Below are 12,952 nucleotides of genomic sequence, written 5' to 3' on the forward strand. Positions count from 1 at the left end.
ATTTACAAAACCAAAATTTAAAAGAAACAATCCTATGTTAAAATAACCCAAACTAATTTTATTTATGGTATATACAATTGACTGATTGAGTATAGGTTGGCTTTAAAAGCAAAATTTTAAACTTATTTCACTATCTATCTATTGTTTATTATCTGTTTTCTGAACCTAATGTATATACCACAAGGTCCATAAGTATTAAATTCATGTGTGTGTGTTTCATTTCATCCTTGACTGCTAATGGCTTCGAAGGAGCAAACTCGAGACTTTGAAGCCCTAAGTTCAACCTAACTCCTAGAGAACCGATTTTCCTATATCTCCCGCTCCACCTGCGTGTAATTGCACATTTACTTTGGAAGTGTGATGAAAAAGGTAAAACTAACTTTTTTGGACTTATTATGATTATAACATTGACGTTCCAAGGAGGGCATTGTCCCCGTTGTCTCGGAGCAGACTGGCTTAAGTTGACATCTTCTCTCTTCTAAGCTGTACGTGTTTTTCGAACTACCCGCACTTGGTCCTGACTACCCACTTGAACGATTTGTGCACTAGGGATGTCACCTTGTCGACACACAACACTCACGGTATTCGGTTTTTCAACCTGCGATATTGTTTTATTACAACATTATATATAATACGCGATTAAGTCCCGTTTGCAATTTTTAATATGTACTCGTATAAAAATCGTGTAAGTTTAAATCAGTGCTTCGGACTTATGTTACAATCCCGATCACCTGTAAAAAAAGTGAAAAAGATAAAAGACGAATGAACAAAAGTTAGATTAAAACTGCTATAAGATTCTTCCTCGTGTACTAGCCGTTCTTATCCTAGATTCTAGTTATTCGAGAGGTACTACTAAGAAAACTAAAGCAATAAAATACAGTACTATTCAAAGTTAGATTAAACGGTGTTTAAAACGCTTCTTTCGTTCTTTGTCGTTAAAGCAGTTCTTATCTTGGATTCTAGTCTTAGAAGTAATTACTACTTATGAGGCAGTTGAGTTCGTTTTCTACTCTGCCTCTCTCTAAGTGAGTGCCTCTGTCTAAGTGTGTTACGTTTAGATTTTTTTTTTATATGATAGGAGGCAAACGAGCAGACAGGTCGCCTGATGGTAAGCGATCACCGCCGCCCATGGACACCCGAAACACCAGAGGTGTTGGAGGTGCGTTGCCGGCCTTTAAGATGGGTGTACGCTCTTTTCTTGAAGATTTGAAGGTCGTATCGGTCCGGAAATACCGCAGGCGACAATTCATTCCACAGTTTAGCTGTGCGGGTAACTATAACACCTTCCCTTAAGCTTATTTTTCACTTTATAGCTTTTTTGAAAATGCTTTGTAACCGTATTCGTGATGTTTTTTCTATGTAGCAAAAGTAAAAAATCGGATTATTTGGTTGCCATAATTATTAATTTATTAGAATTTTTATGTTTAAATTGTAAGTAGTGAAGTGTTGATTGTAATTGCCGTAACGTAAAATACCCTATAATGGACGGATCATGCCAATGGACAAAAAAAACACAAATCCTTAAAAATAAGTATCTAAAATTAGTTTCTAAAAACTGACGGTAATGTACCATAAACTAGAGTTGTAGAGCTGTTTCATTTTGAAGTTTCAATTAATTCGGTTATTTCTGAAGGATTTGGCGACAAAATAAAATTCACCAGATTACTGAAAAAAATATCAACCCGAATTCTAAGAGAGTTGAGTTCATGTATAAAACAATAAAAAAATAATACTCGGTGTAAACTTGAATGAATTTTATTTACTGCATTTAGCATGAGATAATGTATAAAACATACTAGTTTGTTGCTCCAAAGATATAAAGAAATAGCGTTATTTTGCGAGTGTCCAAAACCAACATTTACAAGAAACAATCCTATGTTAAAATAACCCAAACTAATTTTATTTATGGTATATACAATTAACTGATTGAGTATCAGTTGGCTTTAAAAGCAAAATTTTAAACTTATTTCACTATCTATCTATTATTTATTATCTGTTTTCTGAACCTAATGTATATACCACAAGGTCCATAAGTATTAAATTCATGTGTGTATGTTTCATTTCAGCCTTGACTGCTAATGGCTTCGAAGGAGCAAACTCGAGACTTTGAAGCCCTAAGTTCAGCCTAACTTCTAATAATAAAGGAACAGAACTTTACTTAGGGAGAAGGAAATATGGAGTTACTATTTCTTGTTTGAAGGTTCTTTATCAGATCAAATGAACAGATCTACCTAGGGTTGTAAATAGAAAAAAAAAACAAATGTTTTTTTCAGAATTGTGAAAAAAAAGCATGAAAAAAAACCGAGCACCTTGGTTTTTTTTCTAAATATGGTTTTTTTTCAGATGAACAAATAATACGACAATAACGGTTTTTGGTGAGTTGTAACGTGTTTCAATAACAATAACGTAAATTTTAATTCAATTAACATTCAGTATACAAACGTTTATTGGGGAATCCCCGATGCTGCGTGTAGCGTGGAGAGGCGGTGGTGTTGCCAACAGTAAAAAGTAATAACTACCAACTCCATATTTCGTAAATGTTACTTTTATAAGACCAGAAATTAAAGTTATTTGATTAAATTCGTTTAATAGTTAACATTAAGTCTAAAAAACCGTATAAAAGTATTAACTACTTTCAAATTTTGAGATTTCGTACTTTAGAAAAAAACATACTCCAGAAAACTGTTTTTTTTTTCATGTTTTTTTTTCAAGCCAGAAAAAAAAACCGTTTTTTTGCAACCCTAGATCTACCTATTGGTAAGTTGCGTGATGGAGTGGTGTTGATGTCATATTATTTAGTGTAAGGCCTGAGTGCACGCCGAGTGAAATATAAAATATATAAAAGTGTCAACATCATAGTGCCGTCCCGTTTTCTTACATAGATTGATTTGAAGTAAGTACATACGTGCATACAATCACACGTATCCCATAAAGGGGTAGGCAGAACACATGAAACTAAAGCTTCAGTGCCACTCTTGGCAAATAAGGGGTTGAAAGAAAACGAAACTGTGACATTGCAGTGACAGGTTGCCAGCCTCTCGCCTACGCCACAATTTAACCCATATCCCATAGTCGCCTTCTACGACACCCACGGGAAGAAAGGGGGTGGTGAAATTCTTAACACAGGCTAAGTATTTATTCAATTGCTATCCAACTGCATCGGCAGATAAGCTAGCTCCATATTCATACATTCAATCACTCAAAATGTTATTGAGAAGATAAAACGTGTATTTTAACTGAATCAGTTTCGCTGCGTGTTCAAATATATTAATATTTTATTGTACACTGTCAAGCTAATTAAATGCGTGTAAAATGTGGACGGTTTATAAACTTTATAACCCAGAACGCTACCAGTGAGCACAAAAAACGTCCGATTTCACAATTTATCCGTACACAACCGTGTAAATTATCGAGTACCTATTACTGCCTCCCATGGACACCCGAAACACCTAAAGTATTGGATGCATTGCGGGCATTCAAGATGGGTGAACGCTCTTTTCTTGAATGTTTGAAGGTCGTTTCGGTCCAGGAACACCGCAGGCAACACGACACGACAGTTTAGCTGTGCGAGGCAGGAATGCGTGTGGATTTTATTGTGGATAGGTACGGTTTGTTTAGCTAAGTTGGTTTGGTTAAATATCACGCTTGCCATCTAAATATGGATTGCAAATGTTTAATTTTGACTGATAATTGCACTATTCAGCAACTTGCGATTTTATCCACATCAAAGTAGAATCAACACGATCAATTTCGGTGTGTCGAATAGAACCCCGGATATTCCCGACCCGGGCAAACAATAACCGGCCAGCTTCGGTTTTTACATTCCGCCATTTTGCCAACGGGTACAAATCTAAGAAATGCGAGAATATTTCCACAGTTTTATCGGGAGTTAATTTATGAACAAATTCAGAACACAATGTTTTGAATTCTTTCATCTTTGCATCTTTGCTGATTTCCTAACCCTTCGACACTTATTTATAAATAAAACTCGCTTTAATTAAATGTGTGTAAAAATACGAAAATAGGTACCTAGTACTAAGGTGATAAACAGATATCGCAAATTTTCTAGTAATATCGATGCAGGAATTTACATAAATATTTTAAGTATGTAGATGATCAGTTAAGGTTCATATTTCAGCTACATTCCGACATATATGCACGCCATTAAAGTGAAAATACTACATCGATTGCTAGAAAAACATCAATTGTTGAAATAGATATCGTGACCGAGCCGGGAATCGAACCCGGGTCTTCAGCTTACGTGGCTAACGTCTTCACCACTAGACCACCCGCTCGCCGTGGTACCCGACGAAATTTCTCTAATGTATGTTATCTCTGATAAGGCTAGGCGCCTTTTGACCAACTCTAAGGGCGAGCAATTAGTGCTTGCACCTCCTATACGAATCCTTTGGTAGAAAAAATATTATCAGGTATTTTTTCTAGCAATCTGTACTTAAGTTCGGTCAGCGTCAGCAGTGTCAGCATACAAAAAAAAATCCTATGTAATCGGGCGGCACATTTTACAATTCCACTGTACACAACCGTGTAAATTATCGGGTTACCCGGCACCCGGATATTCTCGACCCGGGCAATAACCGGGCAGCTTCGGTGTTTATAGTCCGCCATTTTGCCGATTTGCCGATGGATATAAATCTGCGCGTTGCGAGAATATTTCCGCAGTTTTGCTGGAAGTTAATTTTGGAACTCGACAGTCAAATATAAATTTAAACGTTTTTCATCTCGTCTTCGTTTATTTATTTTCTACAGGAATCAGAATTTTATTATAAGTTGCTTAATTTAAATTTAACTTAAACATTTCGATGAGATTTTCTATAAGCGGATATTCGGGTGCGAACAATCGATCTAAGTAGGTCTAATATTTGGGAAACGCGCATTTTGGAGTTTTCATACATTTTTTGAGCAAAACGAATACTATAAGTAATATACTTAGTCATTGCTGATTTAAAATTCATAATTTCAACCGTTTTGCGACGAAACACCAAAACTCTGTAAGAATGTTATAATACCTACCTTACTTATGTAGGTACAGTCAGCAGCAGAAGTGACGTAGCGGGCAAGGTGTGCAAAATGAACTTGACACGATCTTATTTTTAAGACAATAAGAGCGTGTTAGGATCATTGTGAACACCTTGCCCGCTACGCAACTTCTGCTGCTGACTGTATTACCGAAACAAAATAGTTTGGTACGTGGGATCCCAATGTTGTACAAACTTTGTTACATTCCCTTTTCCTGTAACCCCTTTCTGAAACTGTCTGCCCATAACAATTCGGGATTTCTCTCCTGTTTCATTCGAAAACATGTTCGTAATGAAAAGGCTAGCCAAATAAGTCAAATAACATTCAATCATCAATCACAGAGCTCGCCAGGCGGGAGCCAAGTCGGAATAAATATCGAATAAATCAATAATACTTGTATTATGTTAATACCACATCTGCGGTCTCGACGTCTGTTTCCTTTCCGCATAAACAGGTAAAGAAAAATAACAAATACTTCGAATGGGCCGCATTTTCACTGACTTTTCTGCTATTGCTAAAACTATTCGTTCCCGTACGTTTCTTTAAAATACAATACAATACAATCCATACTAATATTATAAATGCGAAAGTAACTCTGTCTGTCTGTCTGTTACGCTTTCCCGCTTAAACCACGCAGCCGATTTTGATGAAATTTGGAACAGACAATCTTTAGACCCTGAGACAAAACATAGGCTACTTTTTATTTCGAAAAAAAAGGGATGAAGGGGTTGAAAAAGAGGTTGAAAGTTTGTATGGGATTTCATAATTTTAAAAGATAAAACCATGAAACTTTATATTTTAGCACTTGATAAGAAATCATTTAACATATATTTAAAGTCACATACAGGTCGAACGCGATTAATTAACATTATTTTTACCTTTAAAATAAACATGGTGGGAAATAAACATTAACTAAAAGCGGGTAGATTATATTTATTTGTCTACCCCGAACATTTATATAAATTAATATCGGGTAGTTTTGTGTTGTTTACATCTCCGGTGACATTTTGCTGGGACGTCAGTCTTCCGCGACCACGGCCAGTGCAACCTGGCCGAAACGTTGGGAAAAAAGGTAAAAATAATGTTAATTAATCGCGTTCGACCTGTATGTGACTTTAAATATGTGTACAAAGCGCGAGAACTTAAAGTGTTATATCATTAAACATCTTGATAAGGGATAGGGATAGGGATAGCGATAGGGATAGCGATAGGGATAGGGATAGCGATAGGGATAGCGATAGCGATAGCGATAGCGATAGCGATAGCGATAGCTATAGCGATAGCGATAGCGATAGCGATAGGGATAGGGATAGGGATACGGATAATATGGGTATCGTTAGAGGGATACGGATAATCGGTCGGCGGTCTCTTACAATCAATGTGCTCTAAGACGATCGTTGTTTGCTTGCTTGAAGATTACGTTTGCGATAAGTATAAGCAAAATGTAAAAAAATGTAAGGGATAATAGAAAAAAGTACTTTTTACCCACCGATCATAGTGTCGAAATACGGGCTATGTGGGATGTTTATAAAGGTTTCCCCAGCGTATATAGAATTACCTACGCTGTGGTCGATGTGTAATATTTCTACAATCATTGCAAGCAAAAGACATAATACTTTTGCTTGCAATGATTGTAGATCAATCGAAATAATCGCAGATAAATATACCTACAGAGAAACCTAAGGATCCAAATGAAAATCTTAATGAATACTTTTATTACGCGGGCGAAGCCGCGGGTAAAAGCTAGTTCGTCATAAACAAGATAAAACACATACAAAACAATACAAGCACATTAAAAGTTAACGAAAAAAATAAAACAAAGAAAAAATTTAAAAGTGGAAAATGTCTGCCTTGGGTGAGACTTGGACTCACGGATTTCGCTGGCTTGGTTGAAGTCTTGGTGGCTCAGTTGGCAGAGCGCTGGAATATTTATCCAGAGGCCGTGAGTTCAAGTCTCACCCAAGGCAGACATTTTCCACTTTTAAAATTATTCTAAGCCTAGTGGCATCGATTGCAGACGTTTCTGCTAATCAGAAGTTAAAACAAAGAAAAAACTTTACATAGTTATCAATTCATCTCCGCTGCAGTGGAATAAATACCAGCCTAACCTATCAGTAAAGTAATCAAGTAATCAAGTAATTTATTTGCTTTCATGTAGTACATTGGGTCTTATACAGTAAAAGTTTCATACATGAGCCCCGTAAGGGCATGGCAATTCTTAAAAGTAACTTATACTAACTTAAACTAAAATTTTTGTTTTACACTAGGTAACCACTATAACATGCTTATTATTATCTATTATAGTTGATCATTTAAGTATTCTTTCACAGAGTAGTATGTTTTAGTTACTAGTAATTTTTTTAATTTATTTACAAATATATTAAATTTTACTTCTTTTTTAATATCTTCAGGTAATTTATTGTACAGTTTTATTGACATTTTGAAAGGGCCCGACGAGTGTAGTTTTAATCGAGAGGGTGGTGCCATTAACCGTGAGTTATGTCTAGATGGGTGTGAGGAGGGTATATCTCCTCGTTTTGTGTAAAATTCCATGTATTTATGGACAAATTTGCATGTTTCTAGTATGTAGATGCAGGGTAGGGTGAGTAATTTGTGTTCTAGGAAGTAAGGCTTGCAACTATCGGGCTCTTCAATATTTACTATAATGCGAATGAGTTTTTTTTGCTTAATGAAAAGAGAGGGAGCATCGGTACTATTTCCCCATAAGGATATTCCATAGCATAGCCAGGCGTAACCATATGCATAATATGTTGAAAGTGCAGTTTTCATGTCAGTAGTTCTTTTAATTTCGCCTAGTGCATAAGTAAATTTTGATAATTTGGTTTTTATGTTATTTATGTGTGCTTTCCAGGATATATTTTTATCTATGGTGATTCCGAGTAATGAAAATGAGTCTATGACTTCTAGTTCAACGGAGTTGTATATGCAATTTATTTCTAATGGTTCTTTTTGATGGGGGTAGAAGGTCATTAGTTTTGTTTTTTGGTAATTTATTTCTAGGTGGTGATCATGCATCCAGCTTTCTACGTTAGTTAGTGTGTTATTTATTTTTTCATTTATGTCTGTGGTGCATTGACCCGTTGTCAGTATTGAGATATCGTCGGCAAATAATATAGATTTATCTTGTATAATTTTTGGGAGGTCGTTTATGTAACAAAGAAATAGGAGGCAGCCAATAACACTACCTTGCGGTATAGAGGAGATGATAGGTTGGGTTTCGGACTTTACTTTTTGTATTTCCCCCGTTTTGTAGTCGTAATGATCGAGCTCAACATGTTGGTTCCTATTAGTTAAGTATGACTTAACCCATTCATGAGCTGCTCCCCGGACTCCGATTCCGTATAGCTTATTTAATAGAATTGGGTATTGGACTTTGTCGTAAGCTTTAGTCATGTCTAGTAGTATGCCGATAGCATATTGTTTTGAGTCTAATATGTCGAGGATAGCTTGTACGTACTTGAACACCGCTAAAGTTGTAGAGCGTTTTTTCGGAAGCCATTTTGTGACTCGTTAAATATTTTATACTTTTCGCAGAATGCATATATCCGGTTGCACATAGCTTTTTCGAATATTTTCGATGCTGTAGAAAGTAGGGCTATCGGGCGGTAGTTATTCGGATCCGTTTTTGAGTTTTTTATGGATCGGTTTTACTATGGCTGTTTTTAATAAGTCGGGAAAGTACCTTCCATAAATGATTGATTTATTAAGTAACACAGTGGCAAAGTTAGCTCGTTCGCACATTGCCGTATTAAAGACGGCGGGAGATCGTCTATTCCACAACTGTTTTTGTTTTTTAAGTTTTTTATAATCGTATGTACTTCTTGATAGTTAACCGGGGCGAGAAACATCGTATTCTCAGTGGGTTGGAGTACAGGTCGCCCCTTTCTTTGTTCTGTGTTATCAGAGGATTTCCCAATTGATACAAAAAAGTCATTAAAAAATTCAGCAACTTGTTTTGGATCGCTGGTTATCTTATCATTTATTTGTAGACTTAAGTTTTGGGGTTCTTTTTTCTGTTTTTTATTTGTTTTTTCATTAATTATGTTCCACATTGTCCTAACCATATTATTTGATTTTTTTATCCTGTGTATGTATTGAATTTTTTTGGATGTTATTATTGCTTTTTTTAATATTTTATCGTAAAGTTTATAGTGTTTTTTCAATATGGGGTTATTTGTTTTTGTTACGAGTATTTTTAACAATCTTTTATTCTGACATGATAGTTTTATTCCAACTGTTAACCAGTGCTTCGCGTTCCTTCGTTTAAGTTTAATTTTAGTTTTTGGGATATGTTCGTTTAATACTTTTTGAATTAATTCATTAAATGCTGCATAGTTTTCGTTAATATTTTTATTTGTAGTGATTATTTCTGTCCAGTTAATTGAGGTTAAAGCCTGTTTAAATTGATTAATGTTTGAAATGTTAAATAGCCTTTTTTCTGTTGTCCAAACTTGGTTTTGTTTCGTTATTTTTTCCTTCATGTGTATATGTATGATTGTGCCAAGGTGATCGGAGAAGCCAAATTCTTCTACAGTAGTGTAATTATCTTTATTGTTAAAGTTTGTGAAAATGAGATCCAAACAAGTAGAAGCGGATTGTGTTATTCGTGTGGGTTCTTTAATGTGTTGGATAAATTTGTATTCGTGCATGAGGTCTAAGAAATTACATGTTAGTGAGTCTTTTTTTAAAATGTTTATGTTGAAGTCCCCTCCTATTATTACATTATTCTTAGCGTATTTTAAATTAATATATTTTAATATTTGTTTTAGTCTATAAAAGAATGTGTTTTCTTCTTTTTGTTCCAGTACATGGTTACAAGTAAGGTTTGGTAATCAGGAAGTTCGGTCGCGCATACTTCTAAGACATATTCAATCGACATACTAGATAAGTCAGTCTTCTCGATATGTTTTATATGTTCTTGCAACAGAATAAGGACGCCACCTCCGGTTCTTTCTTCTCGGCAATACGAAGCCGCTATTTTGTAGTCGCTGAATTGAAGTAAATCTAGTTTATTTGTTGAGAGCCAGGATTCAGAGATGCATATAGCTTGGAATATTCTCTTCTGATGTATAAATTCCTCTAAGATATCTTGCTTATTATACACACTCTGCATGTTTTGAAATAGGATGTTGAACATTAGATGTTTATTCTCGAAATGTATTATTGATGGTGTCTAGGGTATGGTCGTTAGAGAGGGTCTGGCTGTCCTGTTGGTTTTTTAAATGTTGCGATTCTTGATGTGATGTATCGGTGAAAACTTGTGAAGGTTCTGCGGATTGTGTCGCTTTGGCCGGTGAGTATTTTTTCCCGTTTATATATAGGATATTATTTCTTATAGTTGCGTGATTTCCATTTTGACGAGCTTCACGTAAGTGTTCTCTAAGTTCCTGTCGAATTTTCAATCCTTCGCTGTCTAAGACTTCAGACACCGCGATTCCAGTGCGCTTGAAGCAGTAAGCGCTTTCCAAAATGTATTTTTTCATACGGGTGCTTAGCAGTTGGACAATAAGGGGTCGGCGACTTCCCTTTTTCCCCACTCTTTTTACAGTTTCTATGAATCCATTTATTTCTACGTTTAATATATCACTCAAGATGTAGTTTACACGGAGGCATAATTCGTTTTCAGTTTCTTTATACTGTTCTTCCACTCCGTACAGTATAAAAGACTTCTGGTTGCAGGAATCACTAGTTGTAGGTATCGTAGACTTTTCATCAAGGCGAGATTTCAGCTGTAATAACTGACTGCTCAAATTTCTGTTTTGGTTTTCTAAGTTTTCTATTTTTTTATTTGTCATTTCTATTTCCTGTGAAATTCGTGCTTGCTCAGTGGTTATTGAATTGTTCTTTTGCGTAAATTCTTGTTGAAGTTTTGCAATGGCCGTGTTGATCTCTGACTGTATTAATAGTCTCATATCGTTAAGAACGATATTATTGTTACGACTCAGTTTGCTGTCTAGCAGGTCCGATATACTTTTAATTGTTAATCTTTGCTGGTTGTGATTATTTATCTGCGGTGTTTGCGATGTGCTGCCTGAAAAAGTTTGGTCGAACTCATAGCGATCAGGATACGAGCCGCCTTGATTATCGTCAATTGACATGCATGTCTCGTTGAGATAAGACGCATCAGATGATTCGAACATTTTTCTAACAGGGGTGCTATCGTTTTTATCTATCGGTGTAGGCCTAAATCTACGGCAAATGACTCGCTAATGAGTAGGCGGGGCTTAAGACGCTAGATTGGTTTTTAAGCGTACGGATTCCAGTAATCTGTGTTTGTCTCGCTCTTACTTATGCCAGTACTTTGCGTGTATTTTACCTGTTTCACTAGTGTTTCGACCGGTAGCATGTAGTTCCGCCGTTCGTGGTTAGATGGCGTTATAATTAGGTTACGAAAAATTATGTTAATGCTGTATTATATTTCTCTATAATTACACTAAAACGGTGAGCACAGGATTTCAGCAATTGTTTTGTAATTACGGGCTATTTTTGTAGTACTTTCGGTCTAGAATAGTCAGTTTTCTCTTTCACTTTTGTCTTTTTTTGAATGCAGTAGGTACGGCAACGGTTTCCTCGGCTAGAGTTTTTTGGGTTTTATCGTATTATCGCACTTTTCACTAGTAAATAACACTTTCACCGGGACTTGTTTGAAGTAGACTCATTTTGTAGTAGTTACTTATTATTTTTGATAGGTTTAGATAATTTTAAATGTTTACTATATACAAAACCGATGTTTACATTCGGACAACGTCCGCCATCCCATCCAAGTATGGTACAGTTAGTCATTATAAGTCGTGAGTCTATGAAAACTTAACGTGGTCACCGTGGTCAGAAATGACTTAAAAATTATGAGTATCTAAGTGTTTTGCTAGTGGCTCAGTAATCTCAGTAAGCACTAAGTAGTCGAATTTCTAAAATACAGAAGCGAATTTCTAAAATGGAATCTATAATAAATCAATCGGTCAATACTAAAAAAAACTCGTTAGGGATTAGTTGTCAAAACGGACCCGAGGCTCCCAAAAAGGAGGTTGATGACTAAAGAAAGACTCGTAGGTAAAACTATCAAGAATCATCGTCCCCCTTGCGTTATCTCGGCATTTGCCACGGCTCATGGGAGCCTGGGGTCCGCTTTGACAACTAATCCCAAGATTTGACCTTCCAACCCGAAGGGTAACTAGACCTTATTGAAATTAGTCCGGTTTCCTCACGATGTTTTCCTTCACCGAAAAGCGATTCACCGAAATTCCGAAAAACTCATTGGTGCGAGCCGGGGTTCGAACCCGCGACCTCCGGAAAGAAAGTCACACGTACTTACCGCTAGGCTACCAGCACTTCTTAAAACTGTCAAGAATAATATCACTTTTTATTTTAAAATAAATTACCCTAACTTCACGGTCATGTTTAGTGTAACCCCTTTTGATTTAGGCCCCGCGCCCGGGTAACCCGAGTACCCGGGTGGCTCGCGGCCATCAATTGCACCTTTACCCGGATAAATCACCCGGGTACACGCAGTTACGCAAAACGGTTGGCCCGAAAACGAGCTCGATGTTTCATTCCGAGTTTATAAATAGAATTGCACAGTCAATTGTTTTTCATTACACTTGTTCGTATACGTTGTATACAGGGTGTATTTTGATAGCGGGTCAGTTAGGGCAGCTATGAGATCCCGTGGTCCTACGCGAAAATGGTCTAAGGAGACCTTCCCTCGATTTCAAATTGATGAAAAATGGCATTTACGCATTTTGAAAAAAACATACATGATGCGAGAAAAAGGGCATTTTTGACAACCTTTTTCTTTGACGCCAATCGATCCCATTCCTGTCCAGGATCAAAAGCTTGTATGTGTAAACAAACAGACACATACACTTACCCATTTATTATATTAGTATGGATTACT

General features: G+C 36.3%; 1 protein-coding gene across 1 annotated transcript in view; it reads right to left on the minus strand.

Moving 5' to 3' along the window:
• LOC125237656 (inactive dipeptidyl peptidase 10) overlaps positions 1–12,952 on the minus strand; it is a 240,822-nt gene that overhangs the window by 55,073 nt on the left and 172,797 nt on the right. The gene's annotated exons all lie outside the window — the stretch shown is intronic.

The sequence above is a fragment of the Leguminivora glycinivorella genome, chromosome 22 (assembly GCF_023078275.1).
Source record: "Leguminivora glycinivorella isolate SPB_JAAS2020 chromosome 22, LegGlyc_1.1, whole genome shotgun sequence".
NCBI lineage: Eukaryota > Metazoa > Arthropoda > Insecta > Lepidoptera > Tortricidae > Leguminivora > Leguminivora glycinivorella.